This window comes from Triturus cristatus, chromosome 7, assembly GCF_964204655.1.
Source record: "Triturus cristatus chromosome 7, aTriCri1.1, whole genome shotgun sequence".
NCBI classification, from domain to species: domain Eukaryota; kingdom Metazoa; phylum Chordata; class Amphibia; order Caudata; family Salamandridae; genus Triturus; species Triturus cristatus.
The window spans coordinates 286,847,284-286,866,607 of NC_140590.1; positions in this window are offsets into that span (position 1 = coordinate 286,847,284).

A 19,324-nucleotide genomic window follows, 5' to 3' on the forward strand; every position below is an offset into this window, starting at 1 on the left:
CTGGCATAAGAGGGTCCTCTTAGTTTTAGTAATGTTTTATCAAGTGGAAATTTTATAAATGCAGAGTAATTGAATTGTTATGAACTTGTTTTAAAAATTTGCTCCTGTAATTGTTTTTTATTGTGCTTTTATGATTGCTTTTCTACAATCGAATAAAGCTTATTTTGATTGATTGATTGATTGATTGATTGAATATGGGGAAAATAGTGGGAAACTCTTAGCATGGAAAATCAAAACAGACAATAATAGGAACAAAATAATGGCAAAATACAGTGACCTGGCAGTCGGAAAGGTAGAGCGCAGGATTGAAATAGAAGAAGCCTTTGAAGATTTTTTCCAATCTCTATATGATGAAGACCAAGCACCCTCAGGCTATGTAGTAGATTCCTACTTGAGGGAATCAAAGACACCAAACTTAGGGGATGAATTTAGTGAATCATTAAACGCAGAAATTTCCTTCGAAGAAGTATTAAATGTTTTTTAAAAATAAAAAAAGGGAAAGCAGCAGGCCCAGATGCCATTCCAATCGAGCTATATGTTGCCTTAAAAGAAACATTAATTCCTAGACTAGTGGGCCTCTTTAATAATATATACTTGGAAGGTTTTGCACTCCCTAAATTATGGAATGATGCCACTATCAGCTGAATTTTGAAACCAGGAAAAGATCCTCCTAGGTGTGAGTCATACAGACCCATATCCCTCCTAAACAGTGATTATACAATTTGTACGCAAATACTGGCTGTACGGGTAGGAAACATTACAGGTAAACTTATACATATTGACCAAAAAGGGTTCATAAGAGGGAGACAATTACATGACATCACTCACCAAATTATTGGAGCCATTGATATAGCTATTCAAGAAAAGATACCACTAGCAGTTCTCACTTTCGACGCTGCTAAAGCGTTCGATCGTGTGAACTGGTCTTATTTGCAGGAAGCTATAAAACACTATGGTCTAGGAGGAAACTTTTTAAGGGCAATAAAGAACATATATACAGCGCCAGTAGCAAAAATACTTATAAATGTCAGCTTATCAAAAGGAATCCAGATTAAAAGAGGGACAAGAAAGGGTTGCCCTTTATCCCCCAATCTCTTTAATTTATACATTGAACCCCTGGCAAATATGATAAGGAGAACTCAGGAAATTGTCCCATTTCAATTTAAAGGCTGGGTCAATAAAGTAGCTCTATATGCTGACGAATTAATGGTTTACACAAGTGATCTAAATAAGACCCTCCCCACTATTACAAAGTTGATAGCAGATTATGGAGAAATTTCAGGTTATCAAGTAAATATTCAGAAAACAGAAATAATGTATTGGAACTTAGATACATCAATAGCGGAAACAAAAAAAAGAATTAAGTACTTATCAATGAAATTGCTCAGGTAAATCTGAACTTAAAAATTAAGGAAATGAGGAAGTTACTAAAATCCTGGAGCTGTTTATCTCTTTCCTTTCTGGGGTGATCCAACGTAATAAAAATGTCCATTCTACCAAAGTTTACGTTTCTATTCAATGCTATACCATTAGAATTTAAGATCCCATGGCTAAAACAGATTCAAAGTGAAATCAATGGATTTATCAGGGCCTCCAAAGGGGTGAGAATAGCATGGAGAAAACTCTGCCAGAGGAAATATTGAGGGGGTATAGCAAGCCCAGATCTGCTTTCTTATTATAGGGCTTTTTAATTTAAACACATAAGAATTCTTTTTAGATCTCACGCCGATTATTCTCCTCATTGGAAAGCTGTAACAGAGGAAGAGCACTGTCTATATAAGTTCGGACACCCAAAATACATTAAAAAGATTACATTAAAAGTACTTAACACAGCATATAAGATATGGTATGAAATGAGAAGAATATGGAAGATTCCGTACTACAGCCGGTTAGCACCTATATGGAGGTCCCCGGGAACCCCCGACTGTCTAAAAAACTCCTTAGCAACATCGCTGAGGGAAACATGAATAACAAGATGGGGACAATTGATGGATTCTGGTACGCTAAAAAGTTGGAATTTATTACTCGAAGAAACACAGGGGAAGATTTCTAGGTTTAAATACTATCAGTTACTGAGCTGGTCAAATGATCAAGAAAAAAGCATAGAAACCACAGAAAAACTAGAGAATGAAATACAAAGTGGTTTACTGAGGAAGGAAATATCGAAGTGGTATTGGCATTTGATACAAACAGGAGACAACGAATTTACAACCCCAGAAGAAGTATGGAAGAAGATCTTCCCAGCACAAGACTTGCAACATCTTTGGCAAGTATCCTGCACTCTTTTATGGCAAACTATAGTTTCTGCACCTCTTAGGAGAAACCATCTTTTTACTTTGCATAGGTCATAATGGGACACCGGAAAAACTATCCAAAATGGATAACCGAGTGGTGAGAAAATGCCCTAAATGTGGGGAACCAAAAGCGAACGACATCCATATGTTTTAGCAGTGCCCTAAACTTGAAACTTTCTGGGAAGAAGTGGGTAAGATTATTGACAAATGTTTAGAAACGAATATCGAGGTAAGCCCATTTATTATTATATTTGGCATTTTGGATAGTAATATTTCTACCACTGTATTATGTAAAAAAACAAAAATGTTTATTATTCACCCTAATTTTATTAGCTAGGCGTGAGATTTACGTAAACTGGATTCTTACGACTCCGCCTAAAGCGTTAGAATGGATTTGCTCAGTAAGAAATGTCAGGATATTGGATAAGTTAACAGGGAAGAGAAATAAAACTAGGTATTGGGAATTTTGGGACCAAATATGATGTAGGGCAGAGAGGAATGTTCAATGATTACACACGATGCAATCTACCAGATTCGGATAATCAGCACGGGGTTCCGTGACTGAGTAATCAAAAGAATTTGAAGGTTCTAAGACATGACCCAAACCTCGGTATAAAACAGGGAGTTCTCCATTCTCTCGAAAGAAATCACGACAAGGGATCTTTTCTACCATAACCTTAAAAATCACATAAATGAGGACAAAAAAAAAAACAGTGTGTGTGTCAACCACATATGGGACTCATGTTGTAATCCATATAAGAGCTCCGCGTGCATAGGCTAATGAGGAAGTGCCATTCACTTGCCGCCTCCATTTCGCTCAGACCTTGTGTACCTTCTGCAGAGTTAAATGTGTCTTCTGCACGGAGCAATGTGCGTGTGGTGGTTCTGAAGGTAGGCCTATACTCTGTAGCATTTTGTAGGGGTGGCCATGCCTCTCAAGTTCAATGTCACCAAGTTGTATCATGGTTTGAGGCTATCTGCAGGGGTGGCCATTGGGGATATTGATACGGTGTGTTATGCATTAGCCCTTTATACCAGTTCCTTGGGAATCCAGCTCAGACAGTCACCCTCGAATCCCAAGTACATCCATCCATTGGGGTATTAACCTCTGATGCACCTGTAAGACTCCAACAATACGGAAATAGAAGAACCATAGTAACCCGTCTCCTCCCTGGCTAAATAAAACTCATGTTCCCAGCCAACAACTCTCAAGAAATAACTAATAACAAAAGTAAGACCCAACTAAAAGTGATACATGCACTGTTTAGGAACGCCTGTGGGGCGTGATACACCAGCAACTCGTACTCTCCTGTAGCAGGGCCAACCATGGATGTCAGTACATCTGGCCCAAGTCCACAGGAATGTACAGAAGTTGACATTTCGCACCAACCATCAAAGCACAGCAGTGAGGACATGAACATGAGCTGCATCAGATGTTTAAAGAAAATCATCCAACATCCACGGTGTGAGGACTGGGCCGAGTTGTATATGCTGTTGAGGTTCCAGAGTCTCCTCTGTCTGAGCTAGCATCTGATGTACGGTCTAACCCAAGGACTTCAAAGGATTTGGGGGTTGTGCTGCAAGGCCTCTGCCACCAGTCGTGCCTGCTCTTTGGTCACTTGATCCTAAGTAGGGCGATTCCCCCTGCGCCTTCCATGGGGGGGGTACTAACCATTCATCGGCAAACTCCTGTCAACTCAGGTCAACTCCTGGGGCAGTTACCAATCCTTTAGCCTGGAGCCAGGTCCACACATCCTTTGGAGATGAGAAAAAGTGGAAGGTCTCACCATCAGTCACTTTATGCTGGGTAGTGGCGGCAGGGGCACACAAGACCATTGAGCACAGGGCCCAATGTGCAAGGGAGGTAGGGGGAGACGAGGAGGTATAACAATGCGCAGCACCAGGTGGAGTAGAAATATGATGTGCCAAATGGATTCCTCTGGTGTGAGAAGTTGGCCTGGTATATGCTGTCCACTAATTAGAGTGGGCACCTTGCACCAGTCCAAACGACCCTTATTGATGGTTAGGTTAAAGACAACCTTTATTGAAAGCTATCCTAGTGGTAGCTATGGAGAGCAGCCTTCAGGCTAAATCACGAAGGAATGTAAAGCAGCTTGTTTTACCAGTTTATAACCTCCTGAATGACCAAATGAAAGGAGAAACACACAAGGAATATATAAAATATATGTATTTACTACTAAACACTCTCTACTAACCTCTTTATGAGATTAGAGAGCAAATCACACAATATTAAATCACTAGAACAACAGTATATAGCACAATACACAGTGGGCTCCAGGGGGAGACCAAACCATATACTAAGAAAGTTGTATAACAACCACAACTTGACTTGGCACAGTGCCTAGGGCATGTAGAATTGCTGGGACCCCAAGAAACCACCCAAGGTAGTGACACAGGGGACCCACGGAGGACGGGTGCAGTTTGTGAACATAGGCGCGAGCTCTGTACAACTCTATGGGAAAGTCGCAGTTGGAAATTTAAAGATTAAGGACACTTCGGAGAGGACTTTAAGCAAACCCAGTTAAACATAGAAGGTTCTAAGGCCAGCACCCTTGAGAATACCGAGGTACCCGTGTTACCTATCCCAGAGGTGCCGGGTGCATAGGGGTCAAGTGATGTCGGAAACCTTCGTCGTTTTCAATGGCATGATGTGAAAAAGTGCTGCTGCCGGGAGGATGAAAAGTGGCCGGTGTGATCCAAGCCTGGATTGGAGATGGGAAGGACCTAAAAGCAGAGGGGACAGAGTCTGGGTCACTTCACAGTGACCAGGGGCACGATAGACGAATGCCCACCGATGTCGGGAGTTTCAGGTGAGAAGAGGTGAAGCTTGACTCTGCAGCCACGGGGCCCAGGAGAAATCAACGATGACCAAAGTCTGGAGGTAATCTGTCCTTAGAAGGATGTTGAGTGCTGGGGGGGTCAGTGTCCGGATTGTACACCAACAAGCCTTGACAACTGCAACCCACGTGAGCAGAGGAAAGATGCTTCGGTGAGCACCAGCAAGGTCCTGAGGACTCTCCAAGCTATGGAGAGTCAGGGCACATCTTGAGTAACGAGGAAAGCCCACAGAAAGTCAAAGTTACCTTCACAGGGACCCATAGGTCGACGGACCAGGGATCGCGAAGGGACCTCGAGCTGCATCACTAAATACCAGCCCACGGAACACTCGTGGAGTGTAGGCTGGAAATCTTCAGCGGAAATACTGCTTGGGGACAGGACTAAAAGTAGCCCACAGCACAGCCTAAGGGGTCACAAAAAAGCATATACTGCTGCAAATGTACGCGGTGCACAGGGGTTCTAGTTGCACGGCCACCATGAGGGAAACGGGCCTCAGAATTGCTGAGAGCACAGATCAACCTCAGAGACCTTGGGAACCCACCTCCTGTGTTGCAGAAAATCTTCGGAGTCCTCAAGAGCTCGGGAGATGCAAACCGGCAAATGCGTTTTAGGTGCCTGCCTTGCAGGGGAGTAACTCCTTTACTCTAACGGTGATTCTTCAGCCATCCAGCATCGTGCAGATCATCGAAGTACTTGGTTTCTATAGCAGAGTTTAGTCCAGGTAAAATCTAAAGTCCTGTAGTCAGGGGTTCCTACTTTATACCCAAGGAAGGGGTGGGACAAACTCTGGGGGCCCACCTATGGGAGGGTCAGGACAGAGGGGTGGCTACACCCATGTCCTTTGTCCAGTTTTGCAGCAGAGCAGCGCAAATGGCTCCTGCAACCGGTTTGAGCTGGACTATGCACAGGGCCACCAAATGTGCCCCCAGTGCAGACATCAAAGCACTCTCAGAGTGCACCCACCCTGCCCCAATACACTAAAGCCTGTCTGGGAGGTGGTCACACCTCCCTGTGACAGGAAACCTATTGACAAGCCTTCCCCTGCTTCAGCTTGGCTCAGCAGCAGGAGGGCAGACTTGTGTCTGTGGCTGGCAGCATCCAGGTCGAGAAAGCTGGTACCGGGTAGCCCTTTATGTCATATTTCTCCCTCTAGGAGGGTGCAATCATACACCTCCGCCAGTTACTGGCAGGGAGGTATGATTCCAAGGTGTTCGACACCAAACACGACATGTTTCCATGCAGCTGTTTTAAAGTTAGCATTTACAGCAAAGTTATAATGCACTTAAATATATATGGTTAGCTGCATCACAAACAACCCCGGAAAATAGGTTCCGAAGGCTGTAGAAGGGCTCTGCACATGCAGGTGCACCCTCTCATATCACAAACCCAGCACCCTGCCTTCAGGATTGATAAGGCCTGCCATAGGGGGTGACTGATAGGTTTATATGTGCAGTGATATAGAATAGATACAGTGAACTTATATCTAAGTAAGGGGTGCATGCACCACCTTACACAGGCTGCTGTAGCAGAACTGTGGTGTCATTTTGAATGGTCTCTCAGGGGTGGCATGATACATGCTGCAGCCCCTGGGAGGCCTCTAGGGTACCTAGGCCCTGTGTACATAGTATACCATTTACTACAGACTTGTAAGGGTACCCCAGAATCCAATCTGGAGTGTACCTAAAGTACATGTACAACCAATTTAGGGAGAAAGCAGATAAACTGGGGTCCTGATTAGCAGGATCCCAGTCAGACTAGTAAAAAAAACAGCAAAACACCAGGAAAAAAGTGGGGGTAACCATGCAGTCAGATTCCACCTTCCTACATCTGGGTTCCCAAGCCCAGCCCATCCGAAGACAGTCACGTGGCGATTACGTGTATTTCAATAAAGGACACCCAATAATGGCCTCTAAAAGGGCAGGCTCTTGAGGGAGTGCGACTGTGTATCAGAAACCGAGTCACTATTGTCTCATGGGGTCAGGCAGGCCACACTCTGAATTTAAATCACCATGGTTACATCAGTCTTGCAGTGCACAGGTACTGAAATGGACATCAGTAGAATGAGGCCTCCAAATCTAGTGTCCATCCACAGCACATGGAAGGACTCTTCGCAGCTCCAGATTGCATGGCTGTCAAAGGCCATTACTGGGGAGGGGGTACAGTAAGCTGGTAGCTGCCATGGTTCAACCGCTGATGGAGCCTCTAGCAGGCAGGTAACAGGTTATTGTGACTCCCTCTGTCGTAACCGCTCCTGAAGGGGTAATTTAAGTAGTCTCCGGGGAAGCAGAGGCCCTGTAGGAAATGGCTCGTTTTAGGCCGCAGTAGGCTGGGGAGGAGGTAAAGAGCGATCAAGGGCAGCAGGGACATCCGCTGTGACGTGCGGCTACCCCGTGGTCCAATCAGACCTCAGCATAAGGCCGCATTGGGTTCAAGAGGGATGGGGGCCACTCACCAAAGGTGTTGCAGGTGATCAGTAGCAGTCTAGCCTTCTCTGGGCCCTTGGGGTCTAAGCCTAAACCACAGTCCTCAAGACCTGGCTTTTCGACAAAAGCACAGTGCCCAGATACAGACAGGATTGCGCTTTACAAATGCTGCTTGATTGCTTGATGATGACAGCAAGTCACCTCAGGAAGCCAGGAGGAAGTAGGTTATAGGTATGGGCCCCCGCGGGGCCATACCTGATCTGTGTAGCCCTCAGGCAGTCCCCACACACCCGCACGCCACTGTGGCCCCGCAGCAGAACCAGGATTTCACCAGTCTGGCATGGGCCAGAGTCACAGGCCGTCTCACAGGCACAGCGGTGGAGAATCGGCCTTCTGAGGCTTCAGTTCAGCAGTATTCCCCTAAGGGGGCAGGTTCACTCAATCAGTTCTGGGCATCTTTGGGCAGAGGCAGAGGCAGAGCAGGATGTACCCCATGCCTATCCTGCTGATAGTTTGCAAGCCCAGGGCAAAGGTAGCTAAAACACGTCCAGTGCTGCCGCTATCTTGGCCATGCCCCATCGCCCGCCCTCACCATCTATAGCATTCTATTCCATATTATTTCAATGGGATCACCCTCCAAAACCACTCAATCTTACTGTCATGCTTCATGGGAAAGGCAGTCAAAGTGGAGATAAAAATGGAACATCAGAGTTATGGAAACTGTGAAGACCGGCTCATGCACCGACACCGGCTGAGATGCAGAAACCAGAATTTGGAGATACTCTGCAGCTATTTCCTGGGGTCATTGCCTGCCATTGCACTGGGTAATCAAGTACGAAGCGAGAAAATAGGAACGGTGATATAACTGGTCAAGGAGCACCACTTCTGTTGTTTTACATCTCTATTTGGTATTCCGTCAAGAGTTAGCTGTACCAGTGGTGTGTGTGGTCCCTTTAGCAACATGCGTGAGGGATAGCAGAAGCAAGAGTCATACCATATAACTATTGTGAGACAAGCCATTTACTCCAGTGTGTTTCTTTCCCCCTCCCATACCCTATTTTCCCGTGTAATGAACCTGTAAGGTGGAGACTTCCTATTCCTTCGCTTATGGTTCTTACTTGGTGAAGACTGACAGATTAGCTTCAGAGCTTGCTCCTTCCACAAGGCTCAAAATGAGCCGCGGCACTTACCTTTGTGAGAGTTGATTTTCTGTCAATAAAGAGCTCTATGAACTGAGTTTATGCTAACATTAGACTGCGTTTGCACTGTCCTTAATCCTTCTTCATAGTCACAATATACCCCATGATGACTACTGCTGATTTCTGTTCTAAAGTTTCACTAGTGTCCACATGAGTGTGCAGACAGTGTTCCGAGAAACATTTTCTCACTGTACCCAACCGAAGGCTTTCCATCCGTCCATGGCTCTTTCTAAAACAATGTTCAGCTAAAGCTGTGAGAATGACTGAATCTCAATATGTTACTATCCTGAGAGAATCCTTGAATGTATTTGTAGTAAAAGGTTTCTTTTAACTTGTTTCTTTTTGGTGCAATCCCTAAGAATCATGTATTCCCGCAGAATGTAGAAGAGTCTTTGTGCCGAGTCCTCAAAACAGACGTGGATTTCCGTAACAGGAGAGCTCCTTTTTCCCTACCGTTGGAAGGCAAATCCATGCCGGATTTCATTTAGAACTGTACTGAGTTCTTTGTACTTATAATTTGTGTGCTTTGCTGCTAAACTTGCTTAATGCATGTTTACTGCGATCTGCCTATTAATTCTTTATTTAAAGCTTTGAGGTGACTTCCCTTGTCTGTCATTCTTAAGACAATGTCTCAGCATATCCATGTGAATTTATCTAAACCGAATTAGCTACAGCTGAAGTCGGGGAGCACCAGAGTTCGTATTGGGGCTAAGGCGCTCCCTGCCATTGGGGCGCCCCATAAGATAGGATGTGAGTCTTATTTGCGCATTGACACATTTGTTGGTGACTCGATAGGTTAAGAGGTATGCAAACAGGGCATTGTATAGGTATCCCACTGGCAGTTTCATGCCAAGGCAGGTGAAAGTATCAGCAGTTATTAAAATCTAGTATACTTCCCCATTGAAAAACACATTGAAAGCAACACGTACAAGATCAAAACACAGTAAAAGAATGTTAATGCTGTCTAGACTATTAATAAATGTCTTTTAAATCAAATATAGCAGATTTGCTGAAGTAAACAAGCATTGGCAACACCAGTAGGTGTGGCATTGGAGACCCATTGGCTTTGCCAAAGCCTTTTAGCGATGCTCCACGGCATCTGCAAGATGATGATCAATATGGCCAAAAGTTAGAAGAATAGATAAACAAAAGCTTAGAATAATATGGCTTGCCACGGCATTTTGTAGGCACAAATGCACCCCTACAAAATGACACGGGCACCATTTTCTAAGATTTACTGATCTGTAAACATAAAAATATGAAATCAAAGTAGCACAAACGTGCTTTTTATGGCAGAGGGTCCAGTAGAAATTTGCTGCTAAGCCCTCCCAAAAATATAAATAAAATATGCCATTTAAACAAATGGTCTGAGACAGCAGGGTTGTAGTGTGGAGGGTGCTGACACCAACAGGGAGCAGGACGTGGTGGGAGGCAGCGTTAAGTGGGTGGGGGTAAGGGAAAGCATCAAATGGAGGAGAACTAACGCGGAGGGCTGGAGGAAAATTACACTAGAGAAGCAGCACGAGGGAGTTTGTCGAAAGGAAGAAGCGCACAGGATACAGAATGCAGCGCACAAGGGGGACAGCAGCGCTGGGACAGGGCAAGTGTTGCTGAAGCACAAGAGGGAGAAGATAGCTAGAAAGCACACACACTCTTGTGTAACGCTGAGCCAAGAAGACTATAAGCAGTTCCCTATAAGTGAGCAGTGGAAGGCTAGAAGTCAGTCAATCAGAGAAATCATAAATAGACTATGCTCCAGGGGAGGGACAAACTTAAGATGGACACACTGGGACAAAGAAAGACATTGAATAAGTAGCAAGAATATAAGAGTGCTCATAAGCCAGCAATGGACGGGCTTTGAACTTCTTGCTGCACCCTATTTTATACTGTCAGTAATACAATTTTACAATAAAATAATGACTTGCATATTTACAGTGCTTTCAGTCGCCGGCTGGGATCTCTTAGCATTATATATGCACATCACTGTTACTCACTGTGCTAACCAGGATACAGTTCTGTGACTGGCTACACAACCTGACATCTGCAGCAATCACAGTAACCAATTGAGCTACCATTAAAGAGTTTTCAGTTCCCAACCATCACTTTAACTTGCATTTATTTTTGGTTTAAGGCATGTGTGGTATGTATTTTATATGTCTTTACATGAAGGTGAAAGCCCAACTAAATAGGTGCAGAACATTTTGTTATTTGTAGCCGGTTCTTATACTCTTTTTATACACCGCGGGTCATTTGCAATGTTTAGATAAGTGAACATGCTGTGGGGTAGGAAGTGGTGAGTAGATTATCTATGTTCCTGATTGTTTAAATAAAAGCAAGGAAATACAAAGAAATACAACTAGTGTTGGCAAAGTCCTTTAAGTGATGAGTGCCAAATGTTTTTTCTGCTATCAAAGCATCATCCGTCCCATATTGTTTGGAAGACCAAAATGCACATAACTTTAATGGACAAGCAAGAGGTTGCAGCTGCAGGGTCATTGTCTCGTGAAGAAGGGGACGTGCTCTGTGTGACATCCAGGAATCCTAAATGGCAAAACTGACAAAAAGAGGCACGAGGTTCGGTGGTGCTTCAGCTTGTAATGGAGGTCATCTTCATGATTGAGTGCAAACCAAACACAGGCAGAAAGATCACATGTATTTCAGTGGTGTAGCTAGTTTGACACAAGCCTTAGATTCGAGCAAAGTCACTGGGCCCCTCACTAATGTGACGTCTCAGTCTATCAGCTACCCCAACACTTCTCAACCCCCTTTAACATACTCTGCATCTTCCATATGTGAACTCATTACCATTCTCATACACACACTATTGTATTTCCACTCCTTGCTGCTTTTCTGCAAGTAAAAGCGATCATCCTAAAAAGCATTACCAAAGTCAATAGGGTAAGCCCTTGTAAAGTACATGCACCGAAAGACATAACATGCAGGGACCCTACACTCGCACTGCTGCCCTTAAGTAGACATGCCGCTCAGGCTGCACTCATGCAGGCATATGCCTCACTCTGCACTCACACAGTCATAAGTTCCATCCTGTAGACCACTTACCCTTCACTCACAAAAGACAATGTTAATCCAGCATTCACACAGGCACCCCCTCACAATTCACTCACAAAACATGGTGGATATCCTGCACTCACACAAGCACACTGGTCACACACAGGAACATTGCTCGAAGAAGCATGGTTGGGACAGAAGGTGGCGTAGGAGACACAGGTTGAATGTCAAGTGTATCTATTCCTCTAAATGTATCTAATCGTTCATTAGTCAAACTTGGACCAGCACTGCTGGCTTTGTGGGCTTTTACGGGAAACAGTGTTGGCATTAATAAAATCCCACTTACCTTCTGAATATCAAGATGATGGTGTCCTGTTTAGTGCAAGCATATGCTAAAAGAAAGAAAGAAAAAAAAATATGCCAACTAAATGTGCTTCAATAAGATAAATAAAAAAGGAAAGCTTCATAGTGGTCTGCTATCTTGGAAGAGTAAAAATGAAGAAGTATGCAGAATACTGGTTTAAGATGATGGCTTGATTTTGAAGCTTGCAGTAGAGATGTCCAGTGCTTTGCATAACAAAGTAGTGGTCCTTTAGCAATGCCAGCAGAGCTGCTGGTACTCTCATTAGTCAGCACTAGTCTGCAGCTGCCGGTAAGCTGCTGGGGGATGAACTAAAGGAAATATCTCTTGAGGGTGGATTCATCTGGATGCAAAGTAAGCGGGGAAAATACTGTTACTTACATTACCTGACATCCTAAAGACCAGTGGTTGTCTAATAGGCAGAGGCAAACATCGGGAACAAAGGCAATGGCTGAAGAGGACTGATCCTCTGCCCAGTTATATGTATGCTGTGCTGAAGGGCTGAACCAATATGTAGAAGACACTATCTGATAAATACCATAACAGACCTGCATACCTCAACCACTGCCGCTCCCTCTACATACCCACCAGACATCTCCGCTCTGCCCAACTGACCCTGGCCACCATTCCGCGGACCTGCAAGACCATGGCTGGAGGAAGATCCTTCTCTTACCTTGCTGCGAAGCTCTGGAACTTCCTGCCTCTACATCTCCGGCAATCATTGTTGCTGCCTCAATTCTGGAAAGGCCTCAAGACCTGGCTCTTAGACTGAACCACAGATCCCCCCCAGCGCCCTGAGACCCTAATGAGTGAGTAGTCATGCTTTACAAGAAACCTGATTGATTGATTGATTGATTTTCCCCAAGCAAGATTAAATATTATTTTTGGGAATGCACAGGGCTGGTGACACAGCTAAAACAGTCTTCTGGTTAGACCAAAAACACACACAAGTTGTTATTTATCAGGATGAAAATCTCACCACTTGGTTTGGAATTTTTTAAAATTTTGTAGACAGCTTTTCAAAGGTTGAAAAATTTGTATGGGCACAAGATTACATTTTCAATAATTCCTGAAGAGAAATCATTTGGGGGAAGCATGTTTTAACAGCGGAGATTACTTGCTCTTCCTTTGTAAATTGTTGATCTAAATAAACATATAGGCATTTTATCAAATGCAACGTCTGGCGGTTAACTGAGCAACAGTGGCCAAAACGTCAGTTTCCATACTGTAGGTTGATGAAAATGGGCAAACATTAAGGCCTTCAACCCCTTCCATTTAAGCTAGTTTTGGGTCATCCACCCCTGCATATTAACTATGCAATTATAAAATGGTTCAGCTCTTAAATTGGGGTGGGAGAGGATTAACCACTGGGGTAACATCAGCATAGATGAACAATACAAAACCAAAATGATTACATCAGGTGGGCCAGTGGAACCATGTAAAGCTTAAAAAGTAAAAGAGAGAACCTGGCTATTGGGCAATGTGAGAAGTGCTGGTCACTAGTTAAAGTGGCCACCTTGCACCAGTCCAATTCGACTCTTATGGTAGATAGGTTTAAGACAACCTTTTAAAGAAAGCTATCCTAGTGTTAGCTGTGGAGAGCAGCCTTTAGGCTAAGTCTCTGAGGAATGTAAAGCAGCTTGTTTTACCTTATAATCTCTTGAATTACCAAAAGAAAAGACACCACACAGGTATATATATAAAATATATATGTATTTATTTCTAACACACTCTACTAATCTCTTTATGAGATTAGAAGTCAGGAACATATGCAAAAATCAACAGTTCACAACAAACTAAGCACTTATATAGCTGGGGCCCTAGGGGCGTACCAGACCATATACTAAAAAAGAGGTATAAGAAGATCGACTTGAGAAGGGAGAAGGTCTAGGGCCTTCAGAAGCGCTGGGGCTTCACTAATCCACCCAAGGTAGGTAAGTAAAGGACCCACGGGAGACGCATGCAGTGTGAGAACACAGCCGCGGATCCCAATAGACTTCAATGGAGCAAGTCGCAGTTGGAATTTTAAAGTTTTAGAATACTTCGGGAGAGTCTACAAGCAAGTCACTTACAGGGTAAGTAGGTCTAGAGCCAACACACACAGGAGCACCGGAGTGCATGAGTTACCTCACCCAGGGAAGCCGGGTGCATAGGTGTCTTTTGGTGTCGGGTCGCGGCGTCGCTTTCAATGGGAGCCAAAGAAGACTTGCTGCTTGTGAAGTCAGGAGAAGTGTCCGGTGGAATCCAATGCTGGATTCTGAAGAAAGAAGACCTGAAAGCAGATGAGACAGTGTTCAAAGTCACTTGCCAGTGACCCGGGCCCAGGAAGATGGATGCCCACAGTCGTCGGGTGATTTCAGGTGATCACGGGTGTCTTGACTCTTCAGCCACGAGGTCCAGGAGGTGCTGACGACAACCAGGAGCTGGATTCGGCGTGTCCCACGAAGTCTGCAGCTTACTGAGGTGTCGGCAACCAGATTGGAGCCAACAAGCCTTGGCAACAGCAAGTCTCGTGGAAAGTGAAGAAAGTCAGCGGTGCAGACCAGCAAGGTCTGAGGGACTCTCCCAACAAGGGTAAGTCAGGGCAGGCCTGGAGCAACCAGGGGAGCCCTTTGGTTTTGTAGAAAAGTCTTCAGGGGACCCACAAGCAAACAGACAAGAGATCGCGAAGACGCCTCGGGAGGATTTACTTCACAGGAGCCCACGGTCACTCGGGACGAGGTAGGCCTCTGATCCTCGGTGGAAATCCTGCTGGAGGCTTGGACCACACGTGGTCCAATGCACAAGTTCGTAGAACGTCGTGAAGGGATTGCACTCAACAATAGTGCACAGTACCCAGGTATTGCTGGTTCTCGTCACTCGTGGGGTCCACTTGCCTCAGCTTCGCTGGGGACTCACGATGGTCTTGGAGAAGTCAGGAAATCTACTTCTGGGGCTGCAGGGACTTCGGACTCCGGCAGGAGAGGGAAAGTTTGCGACCGTTGATTCAAAGTTTTGGTGCCTGCCAAGGGCATTCACTCCTTGACTCCAAGGGAGATTCTTCAGTCTTCCAGAGGTAGGATTCGGCGTGTCCCACAAAGTCTGCAGCTTACTGAGGTGTCGGCAACCAGATTTGAGCCAACAAGCCTTGGCAACAGCAAGTCTTGTGGAAAGTGAAGAAAGTCAGCTGTGCAGACCAGCAAGGTCTGAGGGACTCTCCCAACAAGGGTAAGTCAGGGCAGGCCTGGAGCAACCAGGGGAGCCCTTTGGTTCTGTAGAAAAGTCTTCAGGGGACCCACAAGCCAACAGAAAAGGGATCGCGAAGACGCCTCGGGAGGATTCACTTCACAGGAGCCCACGGTCACTCGGGACGAGGTAGGCCTCTGATCTTCGGTGGAAATCCTGCTGGAGGCTTGGACCACACGTGGTCCAATGCACAAGTTCGTAGAACGTCGTGAAGGGATTGCACTCGACAATAGTGCACGGTACCCAGGTATTGCTGGTTCTCGTCACTCGTGGGGTCCACTTGCCTCAGCTTCGTGGGGGACTCACGATGGCCTTGAAGAAGTCAGGAAATCCACTTCTGAGGCTGCAGGGACTTGGGACTCCGGCAGGAGCGGGAAAGTTTGCGACCGTTTTGGTGCCTGCCAAGCAGGGGATTCACTCCTTGACTCCAAGGGAGATTCTTCAGTCTTCCAGAGGTAGTGGAACGTCGAAGGTCCAGGATTCTTCTTCAGAGCGTCATCCAGGGATATCTAACTTGCAATGGCAAGGGTTCCCTAACTTATACTACAAGGAAGGGAGGTACTAGCTCTATGACCCCTCCTATGGGAGGGTCAGGGGAGTCGGTGGCTACACCCACTTCCCTTTATCCAGTTTCGCGCCAGAGCAGGGGCAGGAAGCCCCTGAACCGGTTTGAGCTGGCATATGCACAGAGGAGCCTACTGCTCCCCCAGTGCAGGACTTCAAAGCACTCTAGGAGTGCACCCACCCAGCCCCAATACACTAAATCCTGTCTGGAAGGTGGTGACACCTCCCTGTGACAGGATGCCTATTGTTGGGCCTCCTCCACTGCGAGTTTCGGTCAGCAGCAGGAGGGCAGCCCAGTGTCTGTGCTGGTGGCATCCATTTTGTGATGCCAGGGCTCTTTCAGGATTCTACCGTGTTTCCACAGTAGGTACATGTCTTCCGCTCTAGAAGGGTGGGATCATACTCCCACACCAGTTACTGGTGTGGGGGTATGATTCCAAAGCGTTCGACACCAAACACGACATGTTTTGATGCAACCATCCCAGAGTTAGCATTTACCGCGAGGTTATAATGCAAATAAGTATATATGGTTTAACCGCATCCACAAACAGCCACATAGAATAGACTCTGAGGGCTGCAGATGGGCCCTGCTCAGGCAGAGGCACCCCCTCACATGTAAACCAAGCATCCTGCCCTCAAGATTGATAGTGCCTGCCTTAGGGGTGACTGATAGGCTTATATGTGTGTGTAAGGTGAGATATAGGGAACCTATATCTCAGTGAGGAGTGCTAACACTACCTCACCCTAGGCTGCAGTAGCAGGCCTGTGGTGTCAGATTTAGTCTGCTTCCCAGGGGTGGCATAATACATGCTTCAACCCCTGGTAGGCCTGTGAAGTACCTATGCCCTTGGTACCTAATGTACCATATACTAGGGGCTCATAAGGTACCACAGTATCCAATCACTAGTGCATCTAATATGCACTCCAGGTTGTTTAGAGAGAACAGAGAGACTTGGGCCCTGATTAGCAGGGACCCAGCCAGACTATAGCCAGAAATCAGTGATAACATCAGAAAAAAGTGGGGGCAACATAAGTGCAGATCCTACTCTGCTATAGGCAACCTCAAATTCCACTGGCTTTGGATCTGAGACACAATAGTCTGTTTTGGCTTGTATAAAGTTCTCAAACATGAAATCTTGGAGCCAAGAAATAACTGTTCTGCAGAGGTCCATTGGTATCTGATGGTCCACAGTATGGAAAGCAGCGGACAGCTCTATAAGACCAAGGCAGCAGGAATGTCTTGATCAATGCAGCCGAGTCGATCATACACATAAGCTGGCAGCACACCGTCTGTGCTGCATCCAGCATGAACGCCTATTTGTGCTGGGTGGTATACTTTTTTGGATTAAACTAAATGGGAAAGCATGCTCAAGTATTTGAGACTGATAGGGAAGTTAAGGGGTTAGTTGATGAATATCCAGATTATCCAGCTGGGTCCACAGTGTTTTTTTTCTTTATTCGAGAGTACAGTATGTGCTTTTGTAAAATTTGTTGCTACCTTTCCTGAATTCAACTGAGAATTAATATTGGAGATGTGAATAGGAAACTAACATTAGACTTTATGCAGTATTTATGCAGTTTAGCTGGAAGAGGATCCATACCTGAGCCAGAGGCTTTACAGATCTTTATCAGAGCTGCACAAACAGATCTGTGAACTGAGTAAAGCTGATCTTTTATTTTTTTTCAGTACAAAATGAAAACATGTTAGGATCACATGTAAGAGAAAGGCTGAATTTTATTTGCAAAATCATGAGCACTACATTAGGAAGCGACGAGGGCTCAGTTCACTGCAGTGCTGCTCCTTTAAGGCCATTTATCAATGAAACAACTACTTTTGTTTTTATTGCTTTCAAATTATCTTTATTAAATGTAACCAGTCTGATTTGACGTTAGAAGCATATGACATCTAATGCTCTCTAATCGTCACCGTTTGTTTCTCACTAAAGTCCAGAAAACTAATTAGAATGAATGTTTTTCAGCTGAAGATGCTCGGCTTCAAGAGGATGAGCTAATAAATGACCAATGTGAGGTGCTGATTATAATTACATAATAGAGCATGAGGAATGTTTAATTGAGTACCTAACGCTTAACAGTGACTGAAGAGACACTTTCTGTTATAAGCCCGACCTATTGGCATTGCCAATGCTTGTTTCATATATTTTCTACCTGTGTATTTTTGGGAAATCTGCTAAAACTACTGTTCTCAGTTTCTTTTTTTTCTTTTATTGCAGGTGTACTTTTAGAGACAGACCCCCTAGTCATATTTTTACCATTATTCTAAGACATTTTGGATCCATCTTGTGTATCAACCACAGTTTCTTATTTTAAATGTGTTGGTTAATGTCTATTTTCTTGATTTCCATGCCAACGTATTAGATATTTTGGAGATTAAAGCATGTAAGTTTAAACTTCAATCTTTGTTAGAAAAAAAGACCTCCAACCTTTTATTTATCATTTTATTAGAAGTTTTGTGGTTTAACAGATTAGTACAATAGTGCAGGACTGATTCACAATACTTGATAGTCACAGTTTAGTGAGTGATGAGTCATAAACACGGATCATGCCTGTGACTGCATTTCTATTTGAATTCGTTGTACAATTACAAACAGTGGGAACAGTGTGTGAGCTTAGTGGGTATTCTAGGTGGACCACTTCTTAATGGGGGTGGGGCGAGTTGGGTAAGAGGGTGTTGTTAGGGGTTCAGTGCAGGTGGTGTGTAGCGACCGTGGGTGTCACTGGAGGTGCACTCGTATGATGCCGTTTATGGAAGTGACATAGGGATCCAAAAATGGTATCTCTCCCTGATATTTGTTAGGGGGCAAGTGGAAGTGGTTCAGGGTGGAAGAGTGTCATCTCTATTCATTGCATGCAGTTGCATCAGCATGGCATCCCATTCCATGGCGATTAAGTGTTTGGAAGGCGCCTCGATTCTTCAGGTTAGTGTGTGTCGCTAGGAGGCACCTCTGGAGCAGTGGTCTTCAAAAATTTTAATGTCGCGCACACTCCCCTCCCCCAGTGCAAAAACAAAATCATCTCCCCCCCTCACAAAATTCACAAATATTTTAATTGAACTACCAATGTTTAAATAGGTCTAAACGTTTTTTAACATTACGGTAAGTTCTGTTAGCATTTTAAAAATGCACTAAAATATATGATTGGCAAACATACTATTCTGGTCTGCCAGGCCTTACTAACGTGTAACAGTACCCACAGAGTGAATATTAGAAATGGGGTTGGGGGTTCTGAAAAATATTTGGTGCCACTTCCCTTTTGACACCTTCTCCCAGCCAGGATATAAATGACAAAGGTGTTAGTGATAGCCCATTGCAGAGCGGCTTACTGCTGCTCATTTTGTTTTGTGGCTGAAAACAACTACTATTATCAGCATAA